This window comes from Macrobrachium rosenbergii, chromosome 3 (genome assembly GCF_040412425.1).
Source record: "Macrobrachium rosenbergii isolate ZJJX-2024 chromosome 3, ASM4041242v1, whole genome shotgun sequence".
Lineage (NCBI taxonomy): Eukaryota > Metazoa > Arthropoda > Malacostraca > Decapoda > Palaemonidae > Macrobrachium > Macrobrachium rosenbergii.
The window spans coordinates 41913059-41926365 of record NC_089743.1 but is presented as its reverse complement, the minus strand read 5'-3'; the positions used below and the strand labels follow the sequence as shown (position 1 = coordinate 41926365).

General features: G+C 41.2%; 1 protein-coding gene across 6 annotated transcripts in view; it reads right to left on the bottom strand.

Moving 5' to 3' along the window:
• LOC136854594 (uncharacterized) overlaps positions 1-13028 on the bottom strand; it is a 56523-nt gene extending 43495 nt beyond the window's left edge. For 2 of the 6 annotated variants that reach the window (XM_067131040.1, XM_067131092.1), the window contains exons 1-2: positions 12749-13028; positions 9278-9393 (exon numbers count right to left, since the gene is read on the bottom strand). The gene's annotated coding sequence lies outside the window, so the exon portion shown is untranslated. Of the gene's footprint in view, positions 1-5538; positions 6814-9277; positions 9394-12662 lie in introns of those variants that run through there. The other 4 variants (XM_067131050.1, XM_067131070.1, XM_067131060.1 and 1 more) reach the window with 4 other exon arrangements.
• Between the last annotated feature and the right edge of the window lie 279 nt (positions 13029-13307).

Here is a 13307-nt window from a genome sequence, read left to right as displayed (position 1 = left end):
GATATTACGTCCCAATCTAATATTTCTGATTGTACAGGGGAATGCCTTCAGTATCTAAATAAAGGGCTACTGGAAGAGAAGCATTACCACTCAGTTGCGCTCCTTTAAATATGCCCTTGGCCATCAAACCCAAGACACAGCGCAGGGGAACGACGGCTATGCAAGGTTATCACAAATTGTGGGTTTGTATTAATAAATATCAAACACATGTAATATAAACAGAAAAATACATTAAGATTCCACCAGGATAATAAGAGTTTAACGATAGTCAGGCAGAGAGATCCGAAACCACATCTGCAATGCATGACGGCCAAAAGCAAACTGGAATGTTTACATCTGGGCAGGCGGGTATTCCCACCTACCTGGCGAGTAATCTCGCCTACCTGGCAGTAGTTACTGCCTAACCACCTTGCTCAAGAGTTTAATGGCCGTTCCCAGCCTACACTGAAAGTAATTCCTAATGTAAAGGACCGACAGTTTGTATATCGTGTCGGAACAACTTAAGTTCATGTGATTACACTATCACTGTTGCCCAAGAATTCTAAAGATTAAAAGGAATTCCTCTATCTGGTTAACCTAAGAATCTCCTCACTAAGTGAATACCACCTCAGCTAAATGAACACACCCTACATAACAGACTTTGCCGCTACACGTGGACTAAGAGAATAACCCTCCGAACCTCTGCACTAAGTGAATACCACCTCAGCTAAATGAACGCATCCTAGATAGTAGACTTCACCGCTAAACGCTATGAGGCAAATTGAACGTCTCTTAAGTAAAGAAAGTAAACACTGAGACGGATTCCAAGTACCTGCCTCCAGAATAGACGGCACTGAATAATTCCTTAGAAAGGAAGATGAAGTGGACATACTCAGAATACTTTGCAGTCGGGGAAATATAGAGCTGAAGACGATGAAGAACAACCCTGAGAAGCCTGGGAAATCACCTCCCTCCAAAAGTAACCAACAGCATTCTTTGACAGCAGACGGGAAGGATTCCGCGAAGAGACAAGAAGTGTATGCGGAAGCGGACGGAGTTTCCCAACCTTTGATAAACAGACTTTAATGTTCGAACCAGACATAAGGATATCTCCGCTGGATCACTGGTAACGAACACTTGCAGATAGAGAACTTCACACGAACGAGGCAGAGTTTTACCCTCCGACTCTGTCTTCGCCACAAATTCCGGAAGACAGACAATTACGTATCATTTCTTGCATAGGAACCCAACCTAGAAACTTCCTGAAGCTCGTCCAACCCTCTAGCTGAAGCTAAAGCCATAAGAAAAAGCAACTTCTTAGTCAGTGTCTTAACGTTATAGCTTCAATGGGTTCAAAGGCAAGGGAATGCAAGAAAAATACTGAAGTACTTCCGACAAGTCCCACAGAGGGGCCCGAGTCGGCAAGACAGGACGTTCAATCTTAAAAGAACGTAATAAATCATCGATTATCTTACTACTAGAGATTTCAGGAAGGTGGAAACTAATTGTACCACTAATCGTTGAGTGGTAGTCAGCAATAGCCGAATATGAAAGACCCTTGACTTTCCAAAGGAATAAAAGAAAATCAGCTATTTTGGCTATGGAAGGTCTAGAGATGGAATGACCTTCATTACGACACTAACTTCTATACCTTGTCCAGCTGAACCTGGTAAGGCTTACGGGTTGACTTTCTCAAGCTAAAAGAAAACTATCTAGACACAGCTATAGGGAGTCCGGACTGTCTAGCGGCTCTCTCTAAAGTCGCCTTGCAACTAGGTACAGCACGTGAGGGTTTGGATAATAATGGTGAGAATGAGGGCGTCTGAGAAGAAGTTTCACATGGGTAGGGACATCGGAACTTCCATAGGGAGCTCTAGGAGTTCCGGAAACCAAGCGTGTTATGGCGAGCAGGGAGCTGTTAGAGTCATAGACATCTTGACACTCTCCCACAATTTCCTTATTACCTGGTGAATGAGACCGGATGGAGGAAAGGCATACACCTGCAAGTGATTCCAATTTGTAACGTCACATCGGTGCCTATCGACATGGGGACCACCATTGGCAAGAAATAAACCAGAAGACGATGGTTTAATCACGTCGCGAATAAGTCCACAGTTGCTGGCCAATTCCGGAGAACCTGACACACTACTTCCAGAGCCAAGTCTACTCTCCCCCCCAATACCTGGCGGGAGCCACTTAGCGAATCAGCCAGTACGTTGAGACTCCCTGATATAAACTGGGGAAGAAGAGACATTTTTCGTTCTTCGCACCCTCTCAGGACTCTCAGTGCTATAGTACTGAGTTCTGTTGAGCCTGGTCACCGCCCCCCCCCCGTTCTTCAGATACAACACGGCAATTACGCTGTTGCTAAATATAGCCACTACTCTGTTGCTCACTAGGACTGAAAACAACTGAGGGTTTCCTTTACAACCTTGATTTTCCGAAGATTTATTGACTCCTCTCGTTCCCGAACGGCCCCAGAGGCCCAAGGCCTGGGTTTCCTCCACGGTTCCCCAACCTTGATCTGAGGTTCTCGTTGAGGAAGTCCCAGTGATTCCCAAGACATACCTGAAGAGACGAGACCCTGGAATTAAAAGAGACAGAGAGACATTCTCCCTAGGAGGCTTCTCCAAGCTGGTACCAGCCGTTCCCTATTGGACAGGAACCCTTCTGCCTGCTGAAGGACCGACTGGATCCTCTCTAGGGTAGTGAAAACCCTCAAAGGAAGAGAGAGAATCCTCCTACCTGAATAGGTTAAAAATACCATAAGAATTCCCTCGCTCTTACTAGCTCCTCTAGAGAGGAGGCAAGGATCAACCAATTGTCTAGATACCTCAACACTCCGTACCCTCGACGATGCATAACTGCCAGCACCAGAGACATGAGTTAGAAGCAACCACGTTCATCATACTGGCTACGTCATCATCCTTGAACAATAATTAGCTAAGGCTAATGGTGTTCTATGCAATCCTTCTTAGGAACATCTGGATACTGAGGGAGAAGATGACCAAGATAGAAATTTCAACTTTCCTGCTCCAAACATCATAGACGAAGCCAAAGCATTCGCCTGGTGAGCCAGACCCCTCAAGATAAATTATTAGACTGCAAACAGCCTCGGATCCGAAGGGACATAGCCATCACTCTTTAGAACCCCAGTACTGTACAGCAAACCTGACAGCATCCAGAGAGAGTGCGCAAGAGCCTTAGTCTGCTTGCGCAACACATCTTCCAAGCACCTGCTTCCCTAAGAGAAGTCCCTACAAGCTGAGGCGACGCCGGAGACCTAGGCAGGATTGCCTCAACCAATTCGTTGAATGGCAACCTGACACCTGCCAAAGGGTTACCTCGAACTGTGTAAATTGTCCTGCGCGGAGAGAGAAGAGAAGAGTCCTGTCTATTAGAAGCCACTACCGATGCTAAACGAACATCTGCCTCCTCCAAAGCCTGTCTAACCCGATTGAACCAAACCAGCCAACACGAAAAGAGGCAGGAGCTGGCTTAGTGTCAAAAAAAAAAAAAAAAAAAAAAAAGACTGAATTGACTAAATCGGGAGGTCCGGAGCTCTTGCTTGAGGGTACAAAGTAGTAACATACTCAAGCATGCGTCCGTAATCATTACTGCTGGCAAGAAGACATTCTAAGTCCACCAGAATCTCCTGCACCTCCAGATAAGAATCCTGTTCCGCAATGTCGGAACGGTCTAAGACCGACAAAGAAGGAAGCACTGAACGAAGCCCGGACAATGATGAAGAGTCCGCAAGCGGACCACCCTAACCAGAATACTGCGCACCCACACCTAATCAGATACCCGGAGCTGAATCAGCATAGTCGAACACGTAGAAGAGAAGGCTGAACCAAGAAAAACCCAGAGCCGATTCCCCATTATTACCAAGGGGAAGACGAGTGAGAGTAGCCAAACCCACATTGCTAAACCCTGGGGGAGGATGCGCAAATGAAACTGCTTGCGGAGGGACGGAAGAAGATGAAGAAGAAGGAGGGAGAATGAAAGAGGTAGAAGCTACCCTTGGAGTTACCGCCGCAGAAAATGCAGGCGATGAAAGTCGCAGACCACTCGAAGAGGGTACCACAAGACCTGCCAAAACCGAGCAGCACAAACCCAAACTGGAAGCGGCAGGCAAACTCTGTGAAATACCTGATACTACCAGAACAGCCACTTGAAGCGGAAGCAAGGGATTGCGCATACCCGAAGGGATGGAATATGTGACGCCTGCGGCCAAATTCTGCTGAAACTGCGCTTTCACCTGTCTGAAAGCTCCTCCTACCAGAGAAGACTGTACTAAGGAAGGAAAGGCGGGAGGCAGAGGAATAGCAGACGCATAAAATAAAAAGTTACCTGAGAGGAGGAAAGCAAAGTTGAAGAAGGAGGGAAAATGGAAGATGCGGAAGCTGCAGGAAAGACCGGAGCAGAAGAAGAAGAGGCCGAAGAGGAGACTGAAAAAGGAGTAACAGAGAATGTGGGAGCAGGAGATGAAGCGACAGATAAACCAGAAGAAAACTTAGAACGAAAAGGACAGAAGGTACACCGAATCCGCCCACCTCAATAATCCTGAAACATATCTCACATGAATTCTGGACACTACTGTGTCACATACTCTCTAATGTTAGAGAAACCATTAAAAAAATAACCTCTCACCATATGTCTATACCCGTCGAAAGACCCAGCAAATCCGCCTTATATTCCACCACATCCAATTGCAGGTCCCGCAAACTACTTTTAGAAGCCGAAAGGACACACCAGAATCCGCCTTACTAGATGGAGGAGTGGAAAACACAGGGAAGGGGGAAACTACAGTAGGAGATTCAGAAAGAGTCAGAAGTGAGTTAGGAGCAAAAGCAGAAGGATTCTGCACCATCGTAACTGAAACATTGACTTGAGACTGAGCCAGACCAAAAAGAAGCGATGAAGGCGAAACTCTTCCCACAGCAAAAAACCCACTCGAACTGGAAACCGGAACCCGTCCAGGAGAATGACCCTGAACCCTTAATACCTTCTCCTCACTACCTAACCCAAACCTATCCTCCTTTATCACACACCTAGATCTTGATCCTGACTAACATTATCTACATTAAATTTATCAATACCACAAGGGGGTTGGGGGGGAATCCTTCGCTGCCTGCTCCAAGCCGAGGGGGCCAGCAGACCCTACCCACTCAGAGGTTTGCGGTTCTGCCATTACCCTCAGCACCCGTTAGGGCTGGTTCTGGAACAGGCAGGGGAGCTGAAAAGGAAGAAGGATTAGACATCCTAACACTACTACTATCCCTATCTGAGAAATGTTGAAGAAGACTAGCTATTAAATTTTCCATACTACTTGCAATTCTATCCTCTATCTGTTTGACTACCCCTGAACTCACTAATCCATCAACTGATCTGTAGCAGAAGCCTGAGACACTTGAGGTAACGAGAATCTGACCGACGTCTGCCGCCCTTACTAGCCAAAGACTTGCGATGATGGATGTAATCCTCCATCTCTTGTGCCTTCCAATCAGAACATTCATTGCAATGAGTCTGGACATCACACTTAACCTTCCTACATACCTGACAGAATGTCTATCGTGTCTCAAGGTACTCATCCATCTCTTGCAGGAAGAAGAAGCGATGAGTTCCAGTATCCACCATCGTAGGGGCAGTCAAGGTCGATGTCGAAGCTGAAGGAGCGGTAGTAGAAGGTGAAAGAGTCTGTGATGACCAATCGAGACTGGGAACCAGCGAGTCCAATTCTAAAAGATGTTCCACATCGAAGATATTCAGAAAAACCAGGAGAAGAAACCAGTAAATATAATCCAGGTCTTCACCAGAGGTCCAAAATACAAAGAGAAGTCGGGCAATAGGATTAAAACCTCGCACTGCAGAAGGAAACAACCTTCCAGCAGCAGCGAACAAAAAGCAATTGACAAAAGTGGGAGTGTCAGTGCACACCTGTGTCAACGTTGCCAACCGTTTGTTATGGTAGCTCAAATGACAAGATTTTATCTGCAGCGTTGGTAATGCCGGCTGTTAAAATTCCTAATAGTGGATTGGTAATTGAGAGCTGTTCGGGCTAGTGGGATTAAGGGCGAATTCAGGTGTTCATTCTTTGTAGTATAAAATGTTAGCCTAGTACTGAAGACCATTAGTTGTTCAATGATATACAATGTAGTTCCAACTTGATATTTATGATTTATACATAAGATTTTTCTTGAAAATGTTATATTTTTGTAAGTGCAATTCACTGTTTATTAGTGACTTATCTAAATTTTCTTTCTGAAGAAATGCTAAATGCAGCAATAGTTACACTATGACTATCGTAACGAAGCATTTTAGCAGATGAATCACGAACTTGTTGACCAATGGAAATACACATATTTTCAGGTCCTCCATTAGGGTACTAGGTTAACCTCATTTATCCAGAATTTCCAAACCCAAAACTTCCCATATCAGGGACACTAATATATTCTAAATCAATTCCCATGATGAGAAAAACTGGTAATTCCTTTTCAAATTCTCTTAAAAAGCAATTCAGATAGCTAAAACAGACGGAGGCTCACTCTAAATAACATTTCTAAAGAAAAATATATATTCTCTTCACCTATTTCTTCTTTGCTGTTATAATAACAGCTTGCTTTCATCCACTTAGTTATGATGATAAAAAGTTAAATAAGTTCTGTTCACAACACTAACTTCAAATGATTCACGTGAACATATTAAATTATTTGTTTGCAGACAAACAAATATTGCAAGAAGCTTACACTGAAGCAAATACAGAGCAGTTCATGAAGGACACAAGATAAAACTTCATAACAGATAAGTCATCCTGGCCACTGATAGCTTCATACTGATAAGCTTTGATAAAATAATACTGCCGAGTAAAGAGGTGACACATGGGAGATTGGTCAATCTTACGGTACATATGACATCATCTTTAAAATCATTTACAGTTTGAACAGGAATATCAATGGCACCTAGAAGTAGGCTAGTGACTGCTAAATTGTTTTTTCACCACTGATAGAGATATTAATTAATAGTTAGACAGGCACACTACAACAAATGCTAGATAAATTAATTAATGGTTAGAAAGGCACACTACAACAAAGAATAATGTTAATGCCAGCAGCTAGAGAAAAATCTATGGAATTGAGCCTGGCTGTCATCAGAAGGACTTTAATCCTCCAAGAAAAAATCAAAAGCTATTATGTTATGCGAGGTAAAAGAGAGATGAAATATGATGAAATAAAGCCGAAGCTGGCAGACCACTTTACATCCATAAGCCAAAGAAGAAAATATTTAAGCTCAAACTTGTAAACACACCTCAAATGGAAATCCCATACAAACCAAATGTAAAAATGGTCAAAAATTATCCAAAGAAATATTTCTTGCGACACAAGACACTGACTGCTTCTGATTATCATTAACAGATAACAGAAGTCAAACACACACGTCTGCTACTAACTCACTCTTACAGACTTGAGATCCAGTTCATATCCACTGCAGAACCTTTAAATCTTCTTAAGGCAAATTTATATTGGCTGAAAGTGGTGAGCTGCCATTATCCTTCACTGTGATCTAATATATGTTCATTTGTAATATGACCTTTCCACTTTGTCCATGAATCTTAGCATTATGGTGTTACACTTTCGCAAAATCTCCTCCATTTTCTTTGTCAGTAGACAGGCATCTGCTGCCTTATACAATGCACCATAGTTTTTGTCTGCTTACTAAGGTTTTGTTTTAATTACCAGTAGCCTAGTAATCTCCTACCATTTTTTTTTTCTTACTGCCCTCTTAATACCTACTTCATAGTCCACGAGTCCCTATGGTAAAAGAAATATATATTACTTGTCTCTTCTACAGACTTCCCCTTTGCAATAACATAGTGCTCCTCCAACCACTCTTCCTTATTTGTTTTTCATATAAATTTTGGGAATGAAGTGTATATTGTAATCATGAGCAACTTCTGTGGCACCGTCTGTTATATTTGATACAGAGTACTGAACCACCCCCAATACTTTTCCTTTGCTTACTTTCTGGTCATCCTAGGATTTTGATTTTAACAATAAGTCACCTGAACACAGTAACTCCAATGGTCTCCCTTTCTACATTCCCATGAAGCATCATCCTTAACTGTGATAAAAAGCAAATGATTTAAACCTGCAACTGTCTCCACTTTAGATTTTTTTATGCTAAAGTAACATACCTAACTACAAGTTTCTTTTCAGTACCCCCTGCTTGTGCAATGCCCATCTCATTGCTATCTTAGTATTCTATCAAATCCCCTCTCAGGATACATGCACAAGTGGTATAATCTCTTTCTCTTTGCTTGGTACTTGTAATTGCCTCATTGCAGACTCCCCATGTTCTTGATTTCTCTGGGATGAAGCAAAAGTGTCAAGGGTTGATTTTACAATACAGTACTGTATTTCTCAGACTTTCCTCCATCACCTTTTCCAATATTTTCAAAGCATCTTTAAGCAATTTATTTCTCTGTAACTTCCACACTGCAGTGCATCTACTTTTTATTATCCTCATAAACATTTTTCTGTGAGCCTTTCCCCTGATGTGGTTAAATGTGAAATGAGTTCTCTCCAACCTCTTCTGTAATGTGCTCTTTCTGCCTGAACTCATATCAGGTCTAGGTCTTCATCTATCCCCTCTTATATGATTTCATGGGCTTCCTAAGGGTCTCTGCCCTAATACTTTCATATTTACTATTTCTCTGTTCCTCATCCCTTCTCATTCACATGCCCAATCCATCTCAGTCTATTTTCCAACCACTTAAACACCAGCAGCTACTTTCTCATTTGTAAAATGATCCCTTCAACAAACTTTAACCAAGAACCTAACATTCTATGCTTGCTCCTTTTCAAAATCTTCCCCATTTTCTTGGATGATGACAGTGCTGCTGCTGCATAGAATGGTAGAGGCCATATGTATCCAGCTTAAGTCTTTGCTCTCTACTAAGGATATAATTTTGTTTAACAGGGGTCATTTGATGACAAGAGCAAAACAAATGAAGTACCAAACAGGCCATACATACATTTGGCCTGGGGCTGGCAGAGAAAAGTCTTTAACCCAAATACTATTGCAAAAGTGTCCACACTCAACAGTAATATCTGCACAATTCATCCTGCTTAGTTGGTCCGTCTTAACATCCCACTGTTGAAGATAAATTGAGCCTCTACTTATTTCTGAACAAAAAAAATCTGCAAAAGTAGTCTTCAACATCAGTACACCCATAGGCTGACGGAAACAACATACAAAGTAATAAAAAACAAAACTGTAACTCCATTAACTTTCTTACCTCACATAACACATTTTTACGAATCGTTTTGTTTCTTTGTTGCTGAATCAGTGACTTTTAGGTGGCAAGTTTTCACCACTTCAGAGGCCAAAGTTTTCCAAATTGTGTGTGATGATCTGAAAAAGACAAAAAGTGGAAAAATTAGAACACAGACTTCCAACTCACTTCTGATACTGCAAATTCTTTGTGAAATATGAAGTTAAAAAAATACAATTTATCATGAGACATATCTTCAAAAAAAATGATACTCGTACTGACAATTTCTGTTCATTAGGGCAACATGGGAATACTGTGCAGTCATATTTCTTTCATGAATAAGGTGACCTAGTTTTATCAGTAAAACAAGAGCTAACACAACTTCTCCATCAACAACATAAAGGCATGAACAGTCTCATGATAGGCTAATGGCCCTGACTAGACACAGGAAAAGATCTTAATCATTCCAAACCCTAAGTGGCAAGGCTGGGATTATAAAATGAAGTGCAGCCTGTTGCTGATTTGACTTCTGGAAGTTTGGTCATTTGACCTGGCACTAGAAATGCTTAGTTATCCAGATGAAGTTTTCTGTCTTGGCAGCAAATCTAGATTGTATAACAGATCTAATCTTCCAGTCCTTAGTATGCAACATAAATTTGCTCCCCAGTAAAGTTTAATTGCTATTTTATGTTAAGTTGAATTCTGATATTCAAGTTTACCCAAATTTTAACCACTGGCACTGTACTCTATGACTGATGATGCTCTTGATCATTTCAAGTTGGTGAATTCCTTGACACAGGGGGAGTGAAGCCTCCCTCAGTCAGGGGTACCCAGAACCATAGGTTAGGTGAGGACTTATCCATGTAATATCCATTCACCTATTTCACTTGTTCCCCCCGCCCCCCAACCCCAGGTATAACACTGGTTTCCCGCTGAGATAGCCCAAGCTGCCTGATGTCGGTGGGAGTGATAAGTCAACAAAACATTTCTGATAGAAATGTTAGCTTATTTAAAATGCCTTTTGTTATTTTAATCTAGAAATGTGGGTACCTAGACAATCCGGAAACTTGCCTGGTTCTTTTATTGTAAGTTTTACCAATAAAATTAGATTTTGGAATTCAAAAATTTCTTGAAAAACTGGCTTCAGTTCTTGGTCCTGGCTCCTTTGGTGCAGAAATTCAACACTTACCCCCTGGATTAATATTTTTTAGTGCGTGTTTTGAACATTTCTGATATTCACTTTGGTGGCAAATTGGTAGATTTAAAGATATTGGACCTCCTTATAACTTACAACTTTGGAAGACCACAGTGGGAAACTTGGTTTTTTGTACAGGACAACACAAACTGAAACAGGCCTACAGGGATGTATACTACTGTCAAAACGATACTTCTGCAAGTTCTGATTCCGATTAAAACAAAGTTTACTCAACGGTTCTTTTCTGTACAGGACAACACAAACTGAAACAGGCCTACAGGGATACTTCTGCAAGTTCTGATTCTGATTAAAATAAGGTTTACTTAATGTTTCCAAAGTGAAACCACCCACTAGAAAGGAAAGGACCAGGTAATCTAGGTTATGTTAGGTTGGGGCATCCAGGCCAGCCAGTGTCCTTGGCTAGGTTAGGGTAAGTCGAACCGTTATTATATATCTATTCTGTACAGTGCCCTAGATTAGGGTGCTAATCCAGGTACAGTATATTAAAATGCACCCCAGTATTTAATTTGTTTTGGATTTTCCATCATCCAAAAATCCTGATTTCCCACTGTAGCCTTCCAGGCTAACTGTATAATGGGGCCCAATAGCTCTAAAACAACAAACTTGCTCCAATATGAATGTCACAACATTTGAAACACTTATGCATATAAAATTCAGTATTATTTTACACTAATACAACTTGACATTGGGGTTTTTATGATGCACTCTAAACCTCCTTACCATGCTAATATGGAAATAATTTAAAATATACACATTTACTTTTGCCAAGATATTTACCATCTTTAGTTTATTTTCTAGCATTCATTCCCATGGGGATAGTACTAGGCTAAACAAAGTGCTCATGGTAGTAGGCCTAGCTGCAACAGCCCTATGCCTGCTTGCCTACCCAAGATCAAAATTTACCAGAAATCTAGGTAGAACTAAGTAAGAGCTCTGCATCGGATATTACCTTGGAAAGTGGCTTTTTCTATAGTATTTTGGTTGCTTATCAAGAATTTACCATTATTTTTTGTCGGTCAACTGTAATTAACCTCAGAACTGATTATGTCTTTGGATGCTGGCCATCCTTGAAAGGGATCGCGCATGCACAGTGTTATAGGGGAACTTTTGGTAAAAAGTGGTTTCCTTTACTGGGGGGTACAGGGGGCAGAGCCCTGGCTAAGTAACACAGCCCACTAGATTAGGTTAGGTTACACTAGATTAGTGTGGTTCCTTTTATAATAGATTGGTAATTCCGGCTGTCTGTCATGGTGAGCTAGACTATGGCAATTGACGTTTTCCTATGTTATTTTACTTCCTTTAGAAGAATTTAAAGTAATATTTTTCGGCCGGCTGTAACTAAGCTGTCATTGACCTTTGAAGACTACACGACTTGTATTACCTAACGTGGGGTAGGTCTAAGCCGGCATTCGCCGCAAGCCCCCCACCTCCATAGCTAATACTGGCAAAATTGTAACCAGTAAACCCCTAAAAATACCAACCTAACGCACCTAGAGGTGTTTACTGGTTACAATTTTGCCGAACATTAGTTATGGAGGGAGGTGGGGGCTTGTCGCTGAATGCCGGCTTAGACCTACCCAGCGTTAGGTACTTAAGTCGTGTGGTAGTCTTCAAAGGTCAATTACGGTATATTTACAGCCGGCCGACAAAATATGACTTTAAATTCTTGTAAAGCAAGTAAAATAACATAGAACAACGCCAATTGCCACAGTCTAGCTCACCGCGGACAGCCGGCTTAGAATTACCAATAGATTTCCTTAGCCAATCCCTTCCTGAACATATGGCCCCTGTTGTCTCTCGTATTCACGGAACCGTTCCATGCAGTCCGTGTGGAGCCGTTACTTAGAAATATCGAAATCCATGGCCTAGCCTACCTATTTTTAACTCTTAAAATAGGCTACAGTTTAAAGTAACTGTTGCTGGGACTTCACACAAGACCAAAGACTTGAAGAAAGACAAACCACAAGCCGATCCTGGGCTACATAGGCCTAGGCTGGTGCCCTAAGCCTAGCTTAAGTGTTCTTGCGTAAACTGGGCTACCTTTCTCGTTCAAGGATTTAATTTGTCTTCCTGTTACACCAATGACATTGTAATACGAGTTTGGGAATAGTTATTTCAACTTAAAAATGGACATTTCTGGCTCAAAAGGCTAAACTGTTGTAGGCTATTTCAGCCTTTTCAAGTCTAGCCTACCGTAGGGCAGAATTAACGATTAGGCCTACACACGATGTTTCGAAAGCTTAGGAAGGTTATACGTTGACACAAAACTTATACTTAACCATTTGTGTCTTGATAACGAAGATTTCGTGCTTAAATGTCCACACAATTACGGAAATGTTTCGAAAACAGACGAATTACACCGTAATTTGTGATGAAACGCTGAGTAAGGTCACTTGCGATATAGATACTACAATTCCAGGAATCCAATTGATAAATAATAATACTGGAATATTCAAAGTGACATAAAACGCTTTAAAGGTTATTTATCTCTTGTTATTGCTCTTTTGTTTTAGGGACATTTATCACCTTGACAGGAAAATCATTTTATCTATACTTGTTTTGTTTACGGTACTTTTCAAGAAGAAGAACAAGAAAACATACCTTGAAAATACAGAAATATTCAGGAGATGACATCATGCAAAGGGTATTTGAAATAATAAATATAAAAGTATGAACGTATTGTACAATAATGATGAAACGCAATAAAATATAACACACCGAATATTTAACAGTATAAAATAATAAACAGGAAACAGCGAAATACATTTTTAACAATACATTTTTTTAATGTTGCGAGCCTTTGAACTGGATTTTAAAAGATATCTCAGTTGATACCAC